Source organism: Topomyia yanbarensis, chromosome 3 (assembly GCF_030247195.1).
Source record: "Topomyia yanbarensis strain Yona2022 chromosome 3, ASM3024719v1, whole genome shotgun sequence".
In the NCBI taxonomy this organism is placed as follows: domain Eukaryota; kingdom Metazoa; phylum Arthropoda; class Insecta; order Diptera; family Culicidae; genus Topomyia; species Topomyia yanbarensis.
In genome coordinates, this window is record NC_080672.1 from 254,250,239 (window position 1) to 254,270,048 (window position 19,810).

General features: G+C 37.3%; 1 protein-coding gene across 7 annotated transcripts in view; it reads right to left on the bottom strand.

The window, feature by feature from the left end:
* The window catches only part of LOC131686738 (uncharacterized), a 28,515-nt gene extending 10,290 nt beyond the window's left edge, over nt 1-18,225 (bottom strand). For 2 of the 7 annotated variants that reach the window (XM_058970678.1, XM_058970680.1), the window contains exon 1: nt 17,621-18,225. The gene's annotated coding sequence lies outside the window, so the exon portion shown is untranslated. The remainder of the gene's footprint in view (nt 1-17,620) is intronic. The other 5 variants (XM_058970677.1, XM_058970676.1, XM_058970681.1 and 2 more) reach the window with 3 other exon arrangements.
* Nucleotides 18,226-19,810: the final 1,585 nt, after the last annotated feature.

Genomic DNA, 19,810 nt, shown 5'->3' on the forward strand with positions numbered 1-19,810 from the left:
TGATAAAGTTCATATATGACAAACCAAGAGAACAATAGAAATTCGGTTTGATGAGCTTTTTGCAGAAATAGCAAAAGCTTCAATAGAATCTGATAATATTCCAATTTTTGATTTTTAAAGAGACTTATAAGAAATAATCACAATAAAAGTATTTCTGTGTATTTCAGCTATTACTATAGTGTGCTAATGGTGTAATTGAAGTGTCACAAAGATCTCCAGCCTTTTGTAATGAATCGCAAGTAAACACAACCATCTTAACAGCGTGTCGGTTTTACCTCAACAGCGCATATTTTTTTTAAAAAGCAATCAAAAATCTTGAATTTCTCAAACTCGTCTTCAATGCACCCAGTAGATCATAGAAAAGGCCGATAATAATAGGTACTGAAAAATGTGGTGATTTGAAAAGCTTTTGTTCGGTTAAAACCTTAAAATCTACCAACAAAATATAACATCCAGACGAGCATGAACGCTGCTGTCGTATGTTTTGTTTATTTTTATGACGTACGGCGTACTAATGTAAATCCAATTTGTCTTCAAATACTCTACATAATCGTCCTAATAATAAAGTGTCATTATGAAATGAATGAAAATTTGATTTCTAGGGAAAGTTGTGCGGTGTCGGTTTTACCCACAATACCCCTAATAGTGTCAAATGGCAACGTTGAGCCTTTCATTTGAAACTAATTTCGGTTCATTGGTTGCTGAGATAATTACATGACATTAGTGCACATACATACATACCCACACACACATACACACACACAGGGGTTAGGTTTTTTAACATAGAATGTCTATGCAAAGTTTGAAAGAAATCGGTTAAGTAGTTTTGGAATGGCAGGTAACACCGCAAATCATGTTTTTCCAGAGCCGTTCTACAAAAAGCTTCACCGTCACCGAGTCGTTTGTCGATATTTTTACAGAGAAAAGGTACAGCATGTTATTGAAATGATATACTATAAAGTACAAAAGTTTTAATCAATTCGCTTCACGCAAAGTTATAAAAAAATTCCAAAAACAGTTTTTTTTCGCGCTAAAACCTTTAACCCCCTCCCACCTTAATACGAACAATTAAGATGATGTAAAAGAAGTCGATTTTTTACCCACTACATCAAATGCCTCTCGTAAGTGACTGGTACTGTCAAATTTGATAGTTGGTAATAAAAGGCACGAAACTTGCAGCACTGATTATTCTTCTGTTATTTTCTTTAAAATTTGTTATTTCTCTATAGTTACCGTTGAAACCCATGGTTACCTGCTTGTTGTATAAACAGTAAGTTAATTCCTGTACCTTTTCCTTATTTCGGAATTCTCGTTTTTCCGGAAATTTCGGACAGTTACGATAATACAGTTGAGCTTGTGAATTAACTAGGCGTATTATCATAGCGTGTGCGTTGTGCTGCTTTTTGTCTCGTGCCAGTGGATCAACAAAATGTTCGACGAAAACATGCGACACTCGAGTTCGATTACCAGTTTTCCGAATTAAATGTTTTTAAAGGACATTACTTACAGAGACGACTTGTGCTTTATGGAAAACAATTTTCCGGACGGGGCAACTTAATGAACACGTCTGGATACATCGCGGTACATGATCCTTTTGTTGCGTCATCTGTGGCACAGTACCGTTCAATAGCAACATTCTAGCGAATCATCGGTTCACACATACCGGTGAGAGACCGTGCAAGTGCCCTGTATGCCACAATACATTTGTTCAAAAATCTTCCCTAATCTTAAATATGAACTTTTACAGGGGCGAACCGCTGTAAAAGCACAGCTTGTGGGGGTAAAAATTTGATGTGAAGCCAAATTTAAAAGTACACGTCAGCCTTCAAACGTTAATGCGCATCGTTCGGACAAACATTTTTCTGTAGGGTCAGGCTTGAAAAAGCACAAGAATTTATATAATTGAACTACCGTTCAAGTGAACCTTGTGCTCGTACACATTCTCTTTCATATGGGTGAGATACCGTTGAAGGGCACCGTGATTATGGACTGAAGAAGGCATTAACAGTAAACATGCCGTCGTAAGGGTGAACGATCGCACTAGTGAACCGCGTGGCAGAGAATTCTCTGCACATGTTTTCTGGAAGAAGCGCGAACGACACAAAAATAGAGCAGTTATTACGGAAATATGGAACCGAAGACATTGTCGCTGCTGAATTGATTATAGAAACAAAGAGTATTGGAACCGCCAATTTACTGGAACAGAGTCATCCCATTTTAATTGAACTATTAAAATGGGAGGCTCAGTAAATTGGTGGTTGTGACAATATCGCTTTGCTCAGTACAGACACTAGTACATGGTTGGCAGCTTTTTCAAACCAGGCTCACTCCGTCCGTTACGGACCATGCTGCTGCATTTTTTATAGGCACGAAGTGCCGCAAAGCCGTCTGCTGCATTAGCGACAATAAGGTTTGTTTCATGGTGAACGTTTTTAGAGTCTATTTTACTTGGAAATGTTTATGAAGTCCTGGTGATCGAAATAAAATCATTCAGCTAGTCATGACTACCCTCAATTTTTGCATTAACCGATTTACATGCCATTTCACTCCATCCTTGACTCATTTTCTTCCCAATGCGATTTTCCAGAGTTCAACCCTGCAAATTTTTCGTTCCTTAATACCTTCCTAGCAGTTTTCTGTATAACGACATATGGACATATATCCTATGTTCGGTCGCAGTTTTTGGTAGCTTTCACGTTACAAATTTGAATACCTACACTTTGGCTCGCTACCGCTACCATTTTTACCGACTATTAATTCGGCTTATGTAGTGAAGCAATCGTGAAGTTTATTTTGAGATAGGAACACATGGACAAAATGGTACGAATTACATCGGTGCAGGTGAATGGATAACAGTTCTGTACATAAAAGTTACATTTCAGGAACTGAAGTAGCGCGATGTACCTACCCACCACCCACTATTTCCTGGTGTTTCGAACCGCAGATGAAGAGGCAAGCATCTGTTAGAGCTAAAGCCTCATACAAATCACTGAAAGGTTTTTCGCCAACTCTTAGACGGTTTTAAATCTTAGATTATTCTGAATTTGGCCCTAAAAATAAAAGAATGCATTTGAAGCAATATTGTTGCGCTGTAACGTTATTAAAGCTTTGTTTATTTTCTGTAGCAAATTATCGATTGCCAGGATACCCAAAAGCAAATCAGTGTTGCGCGAGAAATGTATTTCTCGGCATTATCGAGAGGCCCTTCAATGAATTGGTAACTGGTGGTAAATTTTTCGAACGTATTTTTGCCTCAATTTTACATGAAGTCTCAGGTCGTGTCGTTGGTGTAGCTGGTAAATCGATTATCTTATGCGCTGTTCACCTGGGTTCGATTCCCAACCCCGCACATAAGGTTAAAGATTTTTCTAAAGAGATTTTTATAACCGGAAAAAGAGACGAAAGTTTTAAACCTCTATAATCGAAATAAAAAAAAATACACGTTCACTAAGAAAATACGGGTTTCAAAAAATGCTTTATTCACATAATTATCAAATAATAATAAACACTACATCTAATAGTCAATCAAATTCCTATCATTTTTAAATACAAGTTTTATCTACTACGGCATTTACTTGACAAATGAAAGCAATGAAATCATTATAGAACAAGCTCAGAGCAAGAAAAATAGAAAATCTTAATGATCGCCACAATCCTTGAACACACACGCCGTACGATTCTTGTGCCACTACTGAGTTTTGCCACGCCGAAATATTTTTGCTCGTTAATATTTCGCGATTGCAAACATTCTCAGCGTGTACGAAGTTACCTGAGTAAGACAACCTGTTTGGCTATCTTCAGAAAAGTTTATGGTACCAAGTATGCTTTGGGGTTTGAGTTGCTAAAGAAAAATTCCATTTTCGCGGGTTTTCATTTTCGGGATTTTTCCCAATTCATTTTAACCCGACCGAAACATTTTTTTTTTTCCTTTTATCGATTTTATGAGGTCCATTTAACGTTTTTAAAAATCTAGCATTCATATTCAAACGACTGAAAATAAAGGTTCTCACCGAAAAAGTAGGCAAGGATGAACCTCCAGTATAATTCTCTCGCAGGAAAATCCGTATAAAGTTACTTTCAAAATTAAAAGTCGAATAAAGAAAAGTCCTTTGTAAGAAACGAATAGATTGTTTAGGGTTTTTATGCAGAACTTATTTAATACTCTCATATCGAAGAGCTCCTGTCCGATTTTTATGCTAGAAATTAATATCCTATATTTACATTCTAATTTAAAACGGGTAAATTTACGAAGCATTCTCTGTTTTTGTGATTTTTATTTTCGATGTCTCGCTTAGCCCGCAGCTAAATATTCTAGCTTGTTTTAATAACATAAATAAATTTTATATATTAAATAATAGTCATAGTTATTCTGACTCTCTTCATAAGAACAACTGTTCAATGAGTAAAGACAAATAATTTTTAAATTCAGAGAAAATATCAACTCACTGGGCACACAAGAAGTATGAAAAATCGCTTAGTAATGCCCTCCAAAATAACCAGTAACTGGTAATAAACTAATCTGCATTCCCCCACACTTACGGTGACATGCGATTATTTCTTCCGACAAAATAGCATTCAATCATCCACGTGAGATTCACCCAAAAATGAATAACCAGAGTGCGTGGCTGACTAACCGACCGGGCGGAGCGGTTTGGATAGCATGCTGCAGACCGCCAATTTTGAAGGGAGTAATCCACAGCCATCAGCGAGCACCGAGGAGCACCGGAACCAACTTCCGCTGATTGGAACTACTGATTTGTTACGGTTCGTAGCTCTTCACCGCTCAGCGTTATGTGAAGGACGGTAGCGGGCGGAGGAAAGAATGCGTGTTGCTAGCTCCGTAAAAGAATATAATTATGTCATTTGGATGCAGCCTTCTGGTTGGGCTTTGGCTAGCCGCACTCGAAACCCTCCAGCGAGCGTGATCTGTTGATTCTGGGTGCTGTGGCACGTTTTTTGTTGTTTTAGAATCGGCTATCGCAACTGTTCGCGCTGTACGGTAGGGGAATTATGGTTAAAACCGACACCTTAAGCTTAACACTTTTTCTAAGTTGCCACAAAACCAATAAAATTATAATTTTTATGCAGAATTCTTCTTCAGAAAATTCTTAACAAGACTTAATTTTTTCAGCGCTTCAAAAAATTAATTTCATTAAAAAATATTGGTTGTAAAACTTGGAAAACAAAGTGCCTTTTTGTAAGCACTGCGGGTAAAACCGACACCCCATAGGGGTAAGATCGACACCCCCTTTAATTTATTTTCTCTCCACTTTATTAAAATCTTTATCTTTATTAAAAATGAGATATATGCGTGATTAATAAAGTGTGAGTATGTATGATGCAAATATGTGCTTTTTATTGCTTCATCATGTAGTGAGGGGAAGAAAGTTCGAAAGCGTAGTACTATAAATAGGAGTATTTTATGCTATAGGATTATTTATTGATATGAGTATTTCCAAATAATCCTTGCGCACATCATTGCAACCTCCAGTGTCATTTTATTTCATAAGAGAAGATTTTCAAGCGTTCTACGTTCTGCTAATTGGATTCATTCACTTATAAGTGACACACACACTTCTTAGTAAAACTATCTTTTTCAGATTTGATTTTTCGGACTCTGATCATTAACGATCTATTTGAGTATACATAATATCATTGTCTCATTGTGATAAAATTCGTCTATGACAAACCAAGAGAACACTAGAAATTCGGTTTGATGACCTTTTTGCAGAAATAGCAAAAGCTTCGTTAGAATCAGATAAGCAAAAATTCCAATTTTTTATTTTTAAAGAGACTTACAAGAAATAAACACAATAAAAGTATTTCTGTGTATTTCTGCTAATACTATAGTGTTCTAATAGGCTAATTGAAGTGTCACAAAGATCCCCAGTATTTTGAAATGAATCGCAACTATACACAACCATCTTAACAGGGTGTCGGTTTTACCCTAACCATAGGGTGTCGGTTTTACCCCAACAGCGCACATTTTTTTATAAAAGCAATTAAAAATATTGAATTTTTCAAACTCGTCTTCAATGCACCTAGTTGATCATAGGACAGGCCGATAATAATAGGTACTGAAAATGGGGTGATTTGAAAAGCTTTCGTTCGGTTAAAACCTTAAAATCTACCAACGAAATTTTACATCCAGACGAGTATGAACGCTGCTGTCGAATGTTTTGTTAATTTTTATGACATTCGGCGCACTAACGTAAATCCAATTTTTCTTCAAATGCTCTAAATAAACGTACTAATAATATTGTATCATTATGAAATGAATAAAAATTTGATTTCTAGGAAAAGTTGTGGGGTGTCGGTTTTACCCACAGTGTCGGTTTTTCCCACAATTCCCCTACGTGGTTCGGTGAAGGAGACGAATGGTAATCTATAGCTGATTGAGGTCAAAAACATTTCGGTTCTCTCGCGTATCGCCACTCGCGGGTGTACGGGAATAGAAAATGACAGAAAGCGCTGGCATTCGTTAATTGTGGTGTCACAGTGGCTGCTTCGGCTTGGCTTTTGAATTTTGGTTTTGTGGTTACCGAAACTGGTCGTGAATAGATACATAATTAATTCTAGCGCTTCTATCGAAGCAAGTGTTTGAATGCTATAGTGTGGTTAGTTTTAATAACTTTATTGAAAATTAAATTTCGATTTCCATCTGAATTGACTCATATGTTTGATACTGTTAGGGGGAGAAGTGTGACCGTGAGAAATTTTTTCCTGGCGATTGTTGTTTTTTATTACCCATGAACGTGCATTTTAGTATATCTTTTTACATTGTTTTGCGATGTTTACCCATTTGCTCCAATGTGTGTACATCCTGGAGTTTGTGTGTTCACATTAGTCATATGTCAGATTTTGTATTACCTCAGTAGACAGAACTTACCGAACATAATACTACGTTCACACTACGAGTGGCTATCTTGATGACATTTTTCGTGTTACTAATTATTATAACGTGTTTTAACTCTGTAGTGTGAACATAGTATAATGCTCCATTTTTTGAAAAATTTATATCTGTAAAAATCGAAGTGATGTTTTCTGTCAACTTTGAACAATTCGATGTATGGGTTCGATGTTGTATCATCGGTTTGGACTGGAGTTAGTCAGACCGAACTAAGTGACAATATATTGATATCGAGAAAAACGAGTTTAAAGTTTGAATCGCAGCATCCTTTACATTATAAATGAAAATTAATTTTTGTCGTTATTATTGTTTATCTGGCAAAAGTAGAATGTAGCTGAAAAAATTCTTTATCCAGCGCTAAAATTATCTCATTTTTTTTATATTTAGCAACTTAGTCCGGTCTGACTTAACCTAGACCATTTTTATCGCGTATTATTTTCTCTCGTAAGGATTTTTCTTTTCAAGTTGCAGTCACTCACTGGATGCTTCCAAGGGGGTGTGATCCGATCATTTACCACCATGGTTTAACCAAAAATGTGCGTACTCTTGAATTTCCAGTGTCCGTTATATTCAATCGCTCTTTCACTGACGCTGTTTCCTAGTTCCTGGAAATCTGCTGCTACACACCTGTTCCTTCAAATGGTAGCTTTCATGACGTGGATACCTAGCGTGCGATATCGATCTTCAGCTGCCTTCTGAAGGTATCTGTTATACCGTTTGTTATACGACGATATTTATGAGTCCGTGCGTTATATCAACGTCAAGGAACAACATGGCTTCGTCAGTAAACGACCTACAACCACAAATCTTATGCCTTATGTATCTACCATCAACGACAAACATAACAAGCGACATCAAGTGGATTTCATTTATATAGACTTGTCAAAGGCCTTTGACCGTGTTCTGCGTCGCCTGCTGAAGCTTAAACACATTGGATTTCCTGCCTGGTTGACAGATTGGATTGCTTTGTATCGTACAGGACGAAGGGCTGTTCGATTGAGCACTGAAAGTCCATTTATTCTTATACATTTTTGTTGGACACCATAACTTTCTATCTTTCGTGGCTAAGCAGCGCTATCCAAATTTAAACGTTAATAGCTCTTTAACGGTTGGTTGAATCGTTCCTAGGTCTGTGTTCGGATGTTTACAGTGACCTCTAGTGGCAATTATGCGAAGTGCGAGTGTTTCTCCATACATTTTGGCCAAAAATCCCATACAAACTTTAACCGTTGCGTTGTTTTCCCAACAAAAAAATTAAAGGGTTATGTACAGGACACGACCACGGTGACATTAAAAATGTAGCTTTTTTCAAGAGCGTGCAAATGAATTTTATCTATCACACATATCGACTCACGTTCTTGTTCACTCGCCTGCTTTCATATGTTACAATTTGCTATATACCCTCCCCATCAAAACATAATTTATTGAAGGTCTTTTAACGGTAATCTATTAATTAATCAAGTATCTCACTAGGTGATTGGCATTATTTGGCTGATCCATCTAGTAAAAATAGGCTGGTCTGTCCAGAAAATATATTCAAAAGAAAAGTTCCATATTAAGAGCTGTGATGAGGAAGCCCACGCCCGCCAACGGAAATGGAGAGATTCTCCATGAAATATGAAATTTCATTTTCCATTTAAATTTTCAATAATGTACTAGTGAACTTAAGTAAACAATCTTAAGTTTAAGTATTTCTTGATCGATTAGTGGTGGAAAAAATGAAATTATTTGATAAATTACATTGTTATGCAACGTTCGCACTACCAGTTAAAATGGGTTTTTATGCTATCTTGGTGACATTTTTCTTGTTGCTAATTATTAAAACGTGTAACGTAGTGTAAACATTGTATTATTAAACCAATTCTGCAGCGTTTTATGTTATATAGGTGCACAGATTTATTTTAAAATTTAAATTAGTATACCCAACCGTTCAATTTGTTGTATACTTTAAAACGCAATTAGAACTGTGTTTTAAATACATAGGGTAGGACAGATATTCTGACTGGATAAACTGGGAAAATAATTTTAAGTCCAGTAACGCTTAAGACATGGCTTGAATTTGAATCGAAAAAGAACACCCGCTTCAACTGCTGCTGGGACGGTAAGTTCTGTTTTAAAATTTTCCGTTGTGTGCAGTACGAAACAAAAGAGTTTGAAATTAGAAAACAAAAAGTTCTGCTGGGAATGTGATTGTTTCCGATGCAATTACACTCAGATTTTTCACGCAGGGGATATAGGCCGTGTAAATGAAAACCGCGTAAATTTAAAAAAACGAGTTAATGAAAACCGCGTAAATTTCAAAATCCGCGCAAAAAACCTGAGTGTACTCTCCTATATAAAATACTACGCTGCTGAACAGTGCAATAACTACAGAAGCACGTTGTCAGATGCCTTACTGATAAAAAACATATAACCGAAATATGAAACATGAAAACCAATAGGCTCTTTACCCTACGCAACTACAAAGCGCCGTAAACATGGATTAACAAGATACAACGCACACGCATGCATAAAAATAAATATATTTTTTTTCAAACGCAACACTTAAGCAGCACACACCGTATTGAATTAAATCCAAACCACCCCGCCCACCCACTTTGCAAATCATTCTGTGACACCGTGCTGGTACCCGAAAATCCGCTGCCGAAAATGCACAGCGTCTACCGCTTATTGTAGTGCCCAAACGCTGCAGCCATGATCTTACCCGTTGACATAAGAACAAAAACTGATTCAAACGGGTACGCGTCACCTCTATTTATAAACTAACCGTATATGGTTTAGTCACTTAGGTGCGAGTGTGTGCAAATGCCAACGTTACCGAAAATCGATAGCGCTTATTGCATCGCCCGGAGACGATGTTGCTCGGATGGGATAAGAGACACAACTGATTTAAACGGACATGCGTTGCTTCTATTTATGACTTTTCGTGCTTCATTGAGCAACTAAGCTGCCCTCTCTTGACGGCTGTGTCTGAGAAATCTGCCTCACGAATGGTAATTTTCCCGTTTTTCGTGAACTTTTTAATTTTACCAATTTCCAAAAGTCTACTTTTATTGGGGAGATATTAAATTATTACCAATATTTAAGTTAGGTGTTTCTGAATCGGTTGGTGTATGAATGATTAAAATCCATCTAGTAATATCGGAGTTATAAGCGTGCAAACCTTACATAGTTTCGTTACATGGGAGATAGTTTAGATTTTAGAATGACACCTAGCCCCAGATAGTGGAGTAAGACATTTTTAATGTCAAAACACCTTAAACATGCCGACGAGGGTACCCGCAAATTGAAATGCTCATAACTATGGCTTTCTTTAACCGATTTGGACACTTTTAGATGTTTTGGATTCAGGAACTCGTACACTTGATTCCGCGAAACTGAACCGGATGAATGGATCTGGTTCTTGATAATCCGGATTTTCCGGAGTAGTGATCCAGGACTAAGATATGATTTGTAAATTTTAATAATGTCCTAGCAATATGAGTATCAAAACTCTTCAAATTATCATGGAAGTCTGTTATTTGTTGCAATTTGACCTAGGAATTGCCTCTCACTGCTCCACGGGAACCTGCTCCGGAATATCCGTTCCGGGGTCAAATCATCAAATGGTTCCAAAACCACGAGATACAGCCTACTGATGCAATTCCGAGAATTCGGATACCCACATTGCCAGTTTTCCATTGAAATTCACAAATAGTATCCCAGCACTGGAATATGCTTCTGGAAATCCGGATTTCCGGGAACCGAATGGATTAACTTGAATCATTTTTACCCAGTCTAAAAGTGGATGAGTTCCTGAATCCAAAATGTCCAAATGCGTCAAAATCGGCTGGAAATTGCCTTAGTTATTGACATTTCCGTTTTGTGGTTACCCGGGCATCCTTGTCGGCCTGTTACGTAGTAAAAAATAATTCAGGAACTCCTCCTCACTCCACATTACTATATCAACAATATTATTAACCCAAAAGCTTGACTTAGTGAAGTTCAAAGATGTCACAAAATTTCAATTTCCAGCTATGGATAAAACATTGGAAATTCACAATATGCTCCAAATATTAATGATGACAAGAAAAACACTAAAATATAACTGCAGTGTTTTCCAGAATGCTTTTCAATACTAGTTGTACAAGAGTTAAAATAGAATATAATATATGTTTGCTTCGCGGTTCGATGCCATCTTGGGATGTTTTTCGGCCGCTTGCTTTCGTTCCATTTCATATCAATAATCATTATTTTTTGCATTAGGAACCAGTGCATGCAGCATTGGTAAGCTGACCAACTCTGACGAAAAAATCCGTACACTATGAAAACCGTTTGCCTGAGCGTGATGAACGATTTCGCTTCGTTGCGGTATGGTGTACGGATTTTTTCGTCAAAGTTGGTCAGCTTAAGCATTGGTATGCCTGAAGTCGCTGTTGACTGACGCTGACGGGTTAGCACCCTTGAAGGGCGTCAAGCTTAATAAAATAAGTCAGAATAAGAGTGCCATTTCCAGCCGAAAATTCATGCAAACTTTATCGCTCATTTCCTCAGTTTCGTAGAAACCTAAATGGATCAAATCACATCAAGGGTAGTAAAGCGGTTTCTTAAGAGGCTACACCACTTTACAACACAAAAAATAGGCATATGTCAGGATTTTTTCTAGACGAGATAAAGAAGTGAATCGAGATCTTGTCAAATGAGATTTATAATACTAGTTATGAGGCATAAAAAATATTTTTTTCAAGTAATTTTGTGACAAGATGGCGGCTGGGCAACGTTTTCTTGTAGACGCCTTTTTGCCTTTCTCATATAGAAAGGATATGCAATCACTGCGAAAACCAACTTTTTAACCGAGGTCATCGTCAGTTCGTCGAAATCGACAAATGTCTGTATGTGTGTGTATTTTACAATCTCACTCATTTTTCTCAGGGATGGCTGAACCGATTTTCGCAAACTTAGTTTCATCTGAAAGGTATAACGCTCTCCTAAGCTGCTATTGAATTTTTAGTTGATCCGACTTCCGGTTCCGGATTTACGGGTTGAAGAGTGCGGTCACACAGCAAATTCCCATATAAACTGGTACAACCATGATGTCCAAATGATGTAAAACATTTTGAAATGGGTTCAACATTACTTTAGTTTGCGGGTCTAGATCACTAATGATAAATCAAAGCAGCTTTGACCACATTGACCACCTATGATGGTTCATGATGCCTCCGGGGAACTCGCCAAGTTCCTAAGCAAATATCACACCTATTACCCAGCGAATTCTCTACCGATTTTTACAAACTTGATTTCAAATGAAAGATACAGTAATGTCATTGAGTGCTTCTGAATTTCATTCGGTTCTAACTCTTGGTTCCGGAGTTACAGGTTGGTTAGTAAGGTTACACTGGAATTTCCCATATAAATCGGTACAATCGCAACACTGCAGAGGCTATAAACTATTGAAATGGCCACCAAATTACTTCGCTTCGCACGTCTACATCACTGATTGCCAATCAAATATTCTTCGGGTATATTGTCTACTATTGACGATTCCGGAAGCCCCGGATTCCGGGCATATTCCACAATTTAAGTCACATCCAAGTCTCAAATCAAACCAAGTCTCAAATGAAAGGCAACATTTGCGGTAGAGTATTGTGTCGCCACTCAGCACCTCCTTCCCCCCCCCCCACCATTGCCCTCACACTTCGCTCCTTCATCACTCCTCTCCCTTTGGACTACCCTCAAATCCGCATTTCCTTCATCCATCCCGTATACCGAAATATGACAAAGGATTTTTGACGCATCCTCCTACTATATCCCCACCCGCTCCACTTCCAAACCCATTCCACCAACATTTCCAAATATAATCACATGAGGATAACATGGAACGCATGTTGATTAAGTTAATTAAATATTAGCCCGAGGCTAGTTGGTGGTTGGGGTAAATTGGCGGAATCCCTTTGTCTTCGTTTCCATTAGACATATAGCGCTGCCTCTCATTGTGTAGCTCAAGTTATGTGAAGCCCATTATCCAATGTGTTTTTTTAAACATTTTGTTTTGTAAAAGTTGTGGGCGATATTGTTTTTTCGAACATACCAAGTAAATGTTTTAAATTTTAAACACTTTGTGATATTTAGGGTGATTTTAAATCTATTTCCCAATTGATTTTATTTTTCGATAGTGCGCAAAAAGAGCTTTCAGTATCCGTATTGATATTAAATCTTTCCATGAATTAAAGTTATTTTTTAAATAGTTTTTTGTAAAATATGCGGTTGAATTAAGTTGGCGGGTGACGCACGTGGGGCAAGTATTTACATTTCCGGGCTACTATTTACAGTACAAATATAGTCATCAAATATTTGTATTTTTGGAATTCACTCCAAAGTAAAACTTTGTGTATATCGTCAATGCAGGGGATATTTACTTCGTCCAATCGCCTGAAGAATTTCGAAAATATGCTTTTGAATATGGAATACGCGTCAAAGTAAAATGCGGGGGTATTGAGAATGAAATATATGGACAATTGTCAGTTAATATACAATTTTATTGAAAAGACATTCAGAACGAACCTTTATAATTGAATCTCCATTTTCTGGCGTATTTATACATACAGCCTGGGCCAGGGTAAATTGGCGGGATTTCCGCGTCACACATTTTTGTCTATAAAAACAAAAACAATGCACTAAACACTGTGATAAAATTCAGGGATGTTGGCTACAGACGCATGTTCTATTTTGCAAGATTTATCTACATCAAAGCGGTAAAAAATGGAAACTGAAAACACCGCATACTAGCCCCGGTCTGCTCTATACTTTTTTGTTTAAAGTGAGTCTGCGTCTACTTTCGTGGTATTCGTGGGGTACGTGCTAAGTGAAATAAGAATGTAATAGACATTTCCACAATTCTTTTGAACAAAACCAGCTAATGAATCATAGTTTGTATAAATGAGAAAGGCGCAATAGCACCACTAGGTGGATTAAAACAGGTTTTTGGAAAGGGTCCACGGCCGGAAACCTATCTCCCGTAATTTTTAACCTAGAACTCAGAACTAATTTTTTTCCAATTCTTTATAACAATAGCAAGCGACGTAGGCAGCTTTTTTTTCGAAATTTTGTTTTTCACGAAATGTCGCTTTTTTATTAAATAAACGCTGAAAATGTCATAAAAATTGTCGATTAAAAAAAATAACCAATAAAAAAAATAAAATCTTACGTACCTCGCTGGAGAAACCAATTTTAAATCTTATGTAAAAATATCAAAACGACCAAAAATCATTTGACCGAGTTATGTTTCCGGCCAGCTCAAAAAAGTGGTTTCGAGAAAAACACTATTAAAGTTAAGAGGCGTTGCGGCAGAATTGAGAATTTTAACATTTAGCAATAATTGTCGCCTGTGGTTGTTGTGTATATCATTTGTAAGACCCTAATGTACAACTTAGACCTATAAAAATTTTCGATCAAATTCTAAAATGATGTAACCTCTTAAAACTGTAACAAAGATCGTGGAGTAAGCTAGATCGATTATCATAGAGAAGACAACCCCATACTGTTACTGTTAGACATAATGATTTGTTGTGATTTGGACGAATAGCGTAGCTTCTTTTAAAGGAGTACTTCAGAATCGCCTGGCGTTGTTCATTCACTGAACATAATAAGAGATCATGTGAACTCTTCCCACAACCCACAATAGGTTCACTTTTCAACATTCCCAATGCAATAGTTATCCTAATTACATTTTACGCACTTGCCGCACTTAGACTTATTGCTATAATTGCCCAATAGTTGAACAGGCGCTCTTCAGTAGATACACGCATGGCAAACTCGAATCGGTGACCACGCCGTTGATCTTATCTTTGTAGGTAGGCACGTAGACCCAGTAGTTATTCATAAAAGACGTATCTACAGTAATGTCATTTTCTTGCTTTAGAGAGGATATCTCAATTCTGAGCTTTTCTGCGTGTTCTTTCGATTTTTTCATCGCAAAAGAAAACCAGATATGGTCCAACTATTGAACACAGGTATGATTTTTTACGAAAAGTCTGAGTTTTCGATGATCTTTCGTTTAACATTTCAGTGGAGTTAATTTATGCACGGGCCTCAAGCCTTACGCAAATTCATAACATTAGGAATACTACGCAAGAGGAAGAAATTTAAGAAATTGAAATACGACCCAAGAGATAGCAAAGCAACAATCTGGTAACCTATGAGCAGGTCCATAGTATACTGTTGGCCCGGTTGACCCCCGCCAAGTACGACTTAGGACAGCGCTGAAATCTTGATTTGCTGCATTGACTTAATGAGGTCATAAATTAAGTCAGCATAAGTATGTCATTTCCGTGTCTACACTTCAATGTTGTTCGAAAGACAAACTGAAAAGAAAGCCAAAGTAAACATTAAAGGGGAGCAAAACGATACTCCGTCAAGGGCACCAAAAGACGGCGCTACGACCCTGACTGGGCTGTATGTAATAAAATCGACAGCTCATTTTCATTAACGAAAACTCGAGGAAACCGAAGATTGGAGGTCGCACTTCTAAGAAGTAATTGATTCCAGAGAGATGTCGAAGTTGGAAATACTAGCGCAAAGTGTGCCAAAAACCGTTATTCAAAAATTACCATCAATTCGGTATACGGCATTCGAAAGATACAATATCCAATCATCAACTCAGTGAATATTGAAATGATTCATCAAGAGATTAATGAGATATGGTGAATTGAAGTTTTATTATACATTTCATAAGGCTACCAGCATTCATCCGCAGGATTGGTCTGATCTTCATAAACAAAAAATATTTGTCTACTTATTTTACAAGTGTATTCCCTGCAAATTTGAAAATATTTCATTGGCGTAATTGAAAGTTATAGCAATTTGAATTTGTATGCGGTCATTGATTGGTTTTCTACTAGACTTTTAGGGTGAATCTATGTTTGTCCATTGACTATTTAGAGCATTTATACGTGTTGCGGTTTTAAACAAAAACCTTGCCATTTAATAACCTAGCTATAATGTACAGAAAAAATAGGAGAATAGGGATGTCTGTCTAACGATATAGTTAAACATGTAAACTAAAAAAATTAATAAAAGTTGGAATGTTTACTTCAAAAGGCCATATCTCAGTGGTTTGTTGACTGATTCTAATTATTTTTTCATTACTGAGTTTCCTACCTCAAATAATAGACATTGATGTATACTAAGAATTTTTTTGTTGGACCTCTACTAGTTGGTCCATTGTCGCACTAAAAAGCATCTGAATGTCAAATTCTCACGTTGAACTCATGTCGACAATAAAATTGACAACAGTTAGAGATATGAAGAGATGCATTTGTACTGATAATATCCACCTTAACCAGTTTTTGACATCTGTCAACCGAACTTGCGAATCACGACTGTACAAAATTTTCAACCAAAAACGTACCATAACAAAAATTGATCTGAATCAGAAAATATCTACATTTTTTGCCTTTTTCAATAGGAAGGTGTTGCAATTGCTCTGAAAACCGATTTTTAAACGGAGGACCGGAGGGCCGAGTGACATATACGCGGAAACAATGTGTTTATGTTTAATTTATGTTTTTAAAATAATGGTATATCAATGACATGTAAGTCAGGTCTTGGCTTCCCAAAATATCACGTGTTCGAGGTCTTGATAAGATGATTCTAGAGAGCTGTGGTATGTTGATTCGGTGGACTATGCCGAATGTTGTTTCGATACCAGCTTTACTAGATTTGTTTCAGATTTCTTCGTTAAATCCAACGACTCTTCGAAATCGCATTTGAGTGGGAATTTGGGCAGAAACCAGAAAGGGTTTCGTTGATTGGGAGACCAAGCTAAACGTTTTCAGTGTATTACTGCTGCAGATTCTTTTTATATGTTTATATGGCAGGAAGATATGCATTAACAAACTGTTATCGATTCACCACTCTATGTAAATAACGTAATAGCTTCAACCATAATAAAATAGTTTGTTTTGTGAAAATGCAAACAATATCTAAATAATTATATCCTTCCTGGAGAGGAAAACAGGAATAAAATACATTGTTTCGATAGGGGAAGGCGGAATAGGACTCTCATTCTAAAAAAGCGTCGGCACGGCTCCTTCGCAATATATTTTCATTCTTTATGATAAACGGAACCATGCAGGAATGCTACTGAAATGCAAATACAGTGAAGACCCTTTTTATCAGCCACTTGGCGAATTTTAAGCTGATAAAACAGGGAAATTGATAAAATCGGCACATATATTTTTCTGTATTATTAATAAAACGAAGCTCTAAAAATATTCTTCTTTGGTCCTTAGATATAGCCTTGGAACTTTTTCTGGCTATTTACTTTAAGTTCTCCTTAAGGGGGTCGGACAGTGCAAAATTAAAAAAATTTTAATTTTATTTTTGCTTTTTTCTGATCTCTAAGATAAGAAATATATGCCCAAGAAAGGATTTACTCGAATTCAACTTGGTTCGTCTGCTAGAGCTTATCAAACTACCAACTATCAACTTTAAAAAAATAAATAAAATCGGGTCAAAAAACTGATTAAATCGGGTCTCCACTATATACCGATTCATTCTCAAAGTTTCAAAAACTGATGATTCTTTTCTTTTATTACATTTTAATTTGACCAATTCTTAAGTATGATTATTAAGACCCTATCGGCGAGTATCGAGAAGGATCATTGATGCACAACAAAATCGTGCACTACAATAGAACGAAATAGTAGTGTGACATTCAATAAACGGACTTACTAAATTGATTTTCCTCGTCTTTCAATGCAGATATCAATCTCTAGAAATCTCGGAAGCACAACTTCACTTCAGCTGATCCTTCAATCGATCCAGTTATCTTTTTTCACTTGTTCGTCGGACCGTTTAACTTTCTTAAATTATTCGACAATATCTTAACTTTGCACGTTTCACACACCAGATATCACTGAATCGTATGATCCTTCGAGTCGCTTGCCAAACTTCCGCACTAGTTTTCATACTGTATCACCATTTTGCGACAACACATCCAGGAAGAACGTGCGCAGCTACATTACACGAAACGGCCAGACTTGGGTTATACAGTTGGATTTGCGCAAGATCCGTGCTCGTTTGTTCAGACTTCCTAGTTGTTACAAAAGTTATGCAAATTTGATGGAATTGTGTAATTCCCTTTTCTAACTATCTAACTAGCACTTGGTGGGGCGGACTTGGATGGGACAACCGATCCGAACAACCGAAGTGATCGTCTGTCCGCTTTGAGTTCTCGTAAAATACTGAATTTCCAAAACGACAATATTCTGCCTATAATGGCGTTTTTCCATATTAATTATTTGGCGAAGTGAAAGAGCAGATTTTTTTCTGGCTATAGAATTTACAGACGATTTTGTACGTGTAACGCACTGATGTGTGCAGTTTTCCCCTCATGTGCTGCTGATGGCAACGAAACGTGTTTGTTCGTCACTCGCTGTGTTGGTCAGTTTTCAACTGTGAGATCATTCTGGTTCCGATTTCCCCCAAACGAGCGAGTGGGACAGTATACTGATTGCGTCTGTTGCGTGGGGACGCTATCGCTAGATCGTTTGCATGTAGATACCTATAGTATTGTGACCATCGACTCAGTTTAGGTTGAGCAGCAGTCATCTGATGGTTTGAACAGGTCTGCTTTCATCGATCAGCGCCCCAGCTAATCGGCGCGTTCGTTAGCTTTTTACCGCGGTTGAACCGTGTCTGAAAAGCGGAAGTTCTATTGTTGTCCGCATCCGGAAAGTTTTTCATCTGCGCACCAATATTGTCACCCGTGGAACGTAGATTTGTTAATAAAAAGTTCGGAAATATGTGGATTAAGTTGGATGAGAAACATGTATTGTCATGAGACATGGCAGGTGAAAGAACACACACATGATGATTTGCCACGCAATCATTGAAATTCAAATACATAACTATAGGTGGATGAGTTTTCTAAATTGTGAGAATCGAAGCGAATGCCCTGGAGGTTCCACATCTGTGCGGGTTGACAAAGCGATCCATGGTCCTCTCTCGATTCCATCGAATCAATTACCGAGTGTTGAGGTTAACATATCGACGCACACGCTTGAATTTGACACCGAAATTGTCTGTCATTAAGCTTGCACACCTTGCAATTGATGGTGTACAGGTAGGTTAGCCTCAATTGTACTCGTTTAGTTCCGCTCATTGGCGTGCCTAATGGAATGCACCAAAATATTTGGAACGAGGTTACACCTGATGATTGATGTCGCAGAATCGGTATTTGGTGAACATTCCAGTAGAGTAGTTGTAGTTTAAAAAAAATGTTACCTTATTTCGGCTGTTTTCACTCAACTATTTAAGGGGTTACACCTCAGCAGAGCACGGAAAAATATGCATATTTCGGCTATTTTTCATGGCACAATGAAGAAATGAACCGAGATCCTGTAAAACGGGATTGATAATACTAATTGTGACGTACAAAACTTTTTTTAACCCACCTAGCAGTACAATTGCACCTTTCTCATTTCTCCAAACTACGATTCCATAGCTGGTTATGTTCAATATAATTGTCGTAATTAAATTATTACATTTTTAGTGCACTTTGGACATACACACAGAAAAAAATTGGAACAATCAGTGTTCCGCCATTTGCAAAAAACAACCAACGCCTACTATTAGGTTGAAAGTAAAATTTATAAATTAATCAAGAATAATTAGGTTTTACACCAATCGACGTAACCCCACAAAATGAGCCGGATGAACTTCGTTTGACAATTCTCGGTGGTTTGTTTACATGAAAGTTACGTGAGTTCGAATGTAATAGATGAGCACCCGTTGCACTCGCACTCACGCAACTGACAAGGTAAACAAACCACCGAGAATTGTCAAACATGAACTTTATTCACCATGAGTTCATTCGTGTCGTCATCTTGTAGAACTCAATAGTCAAAACACAAGCTTTAC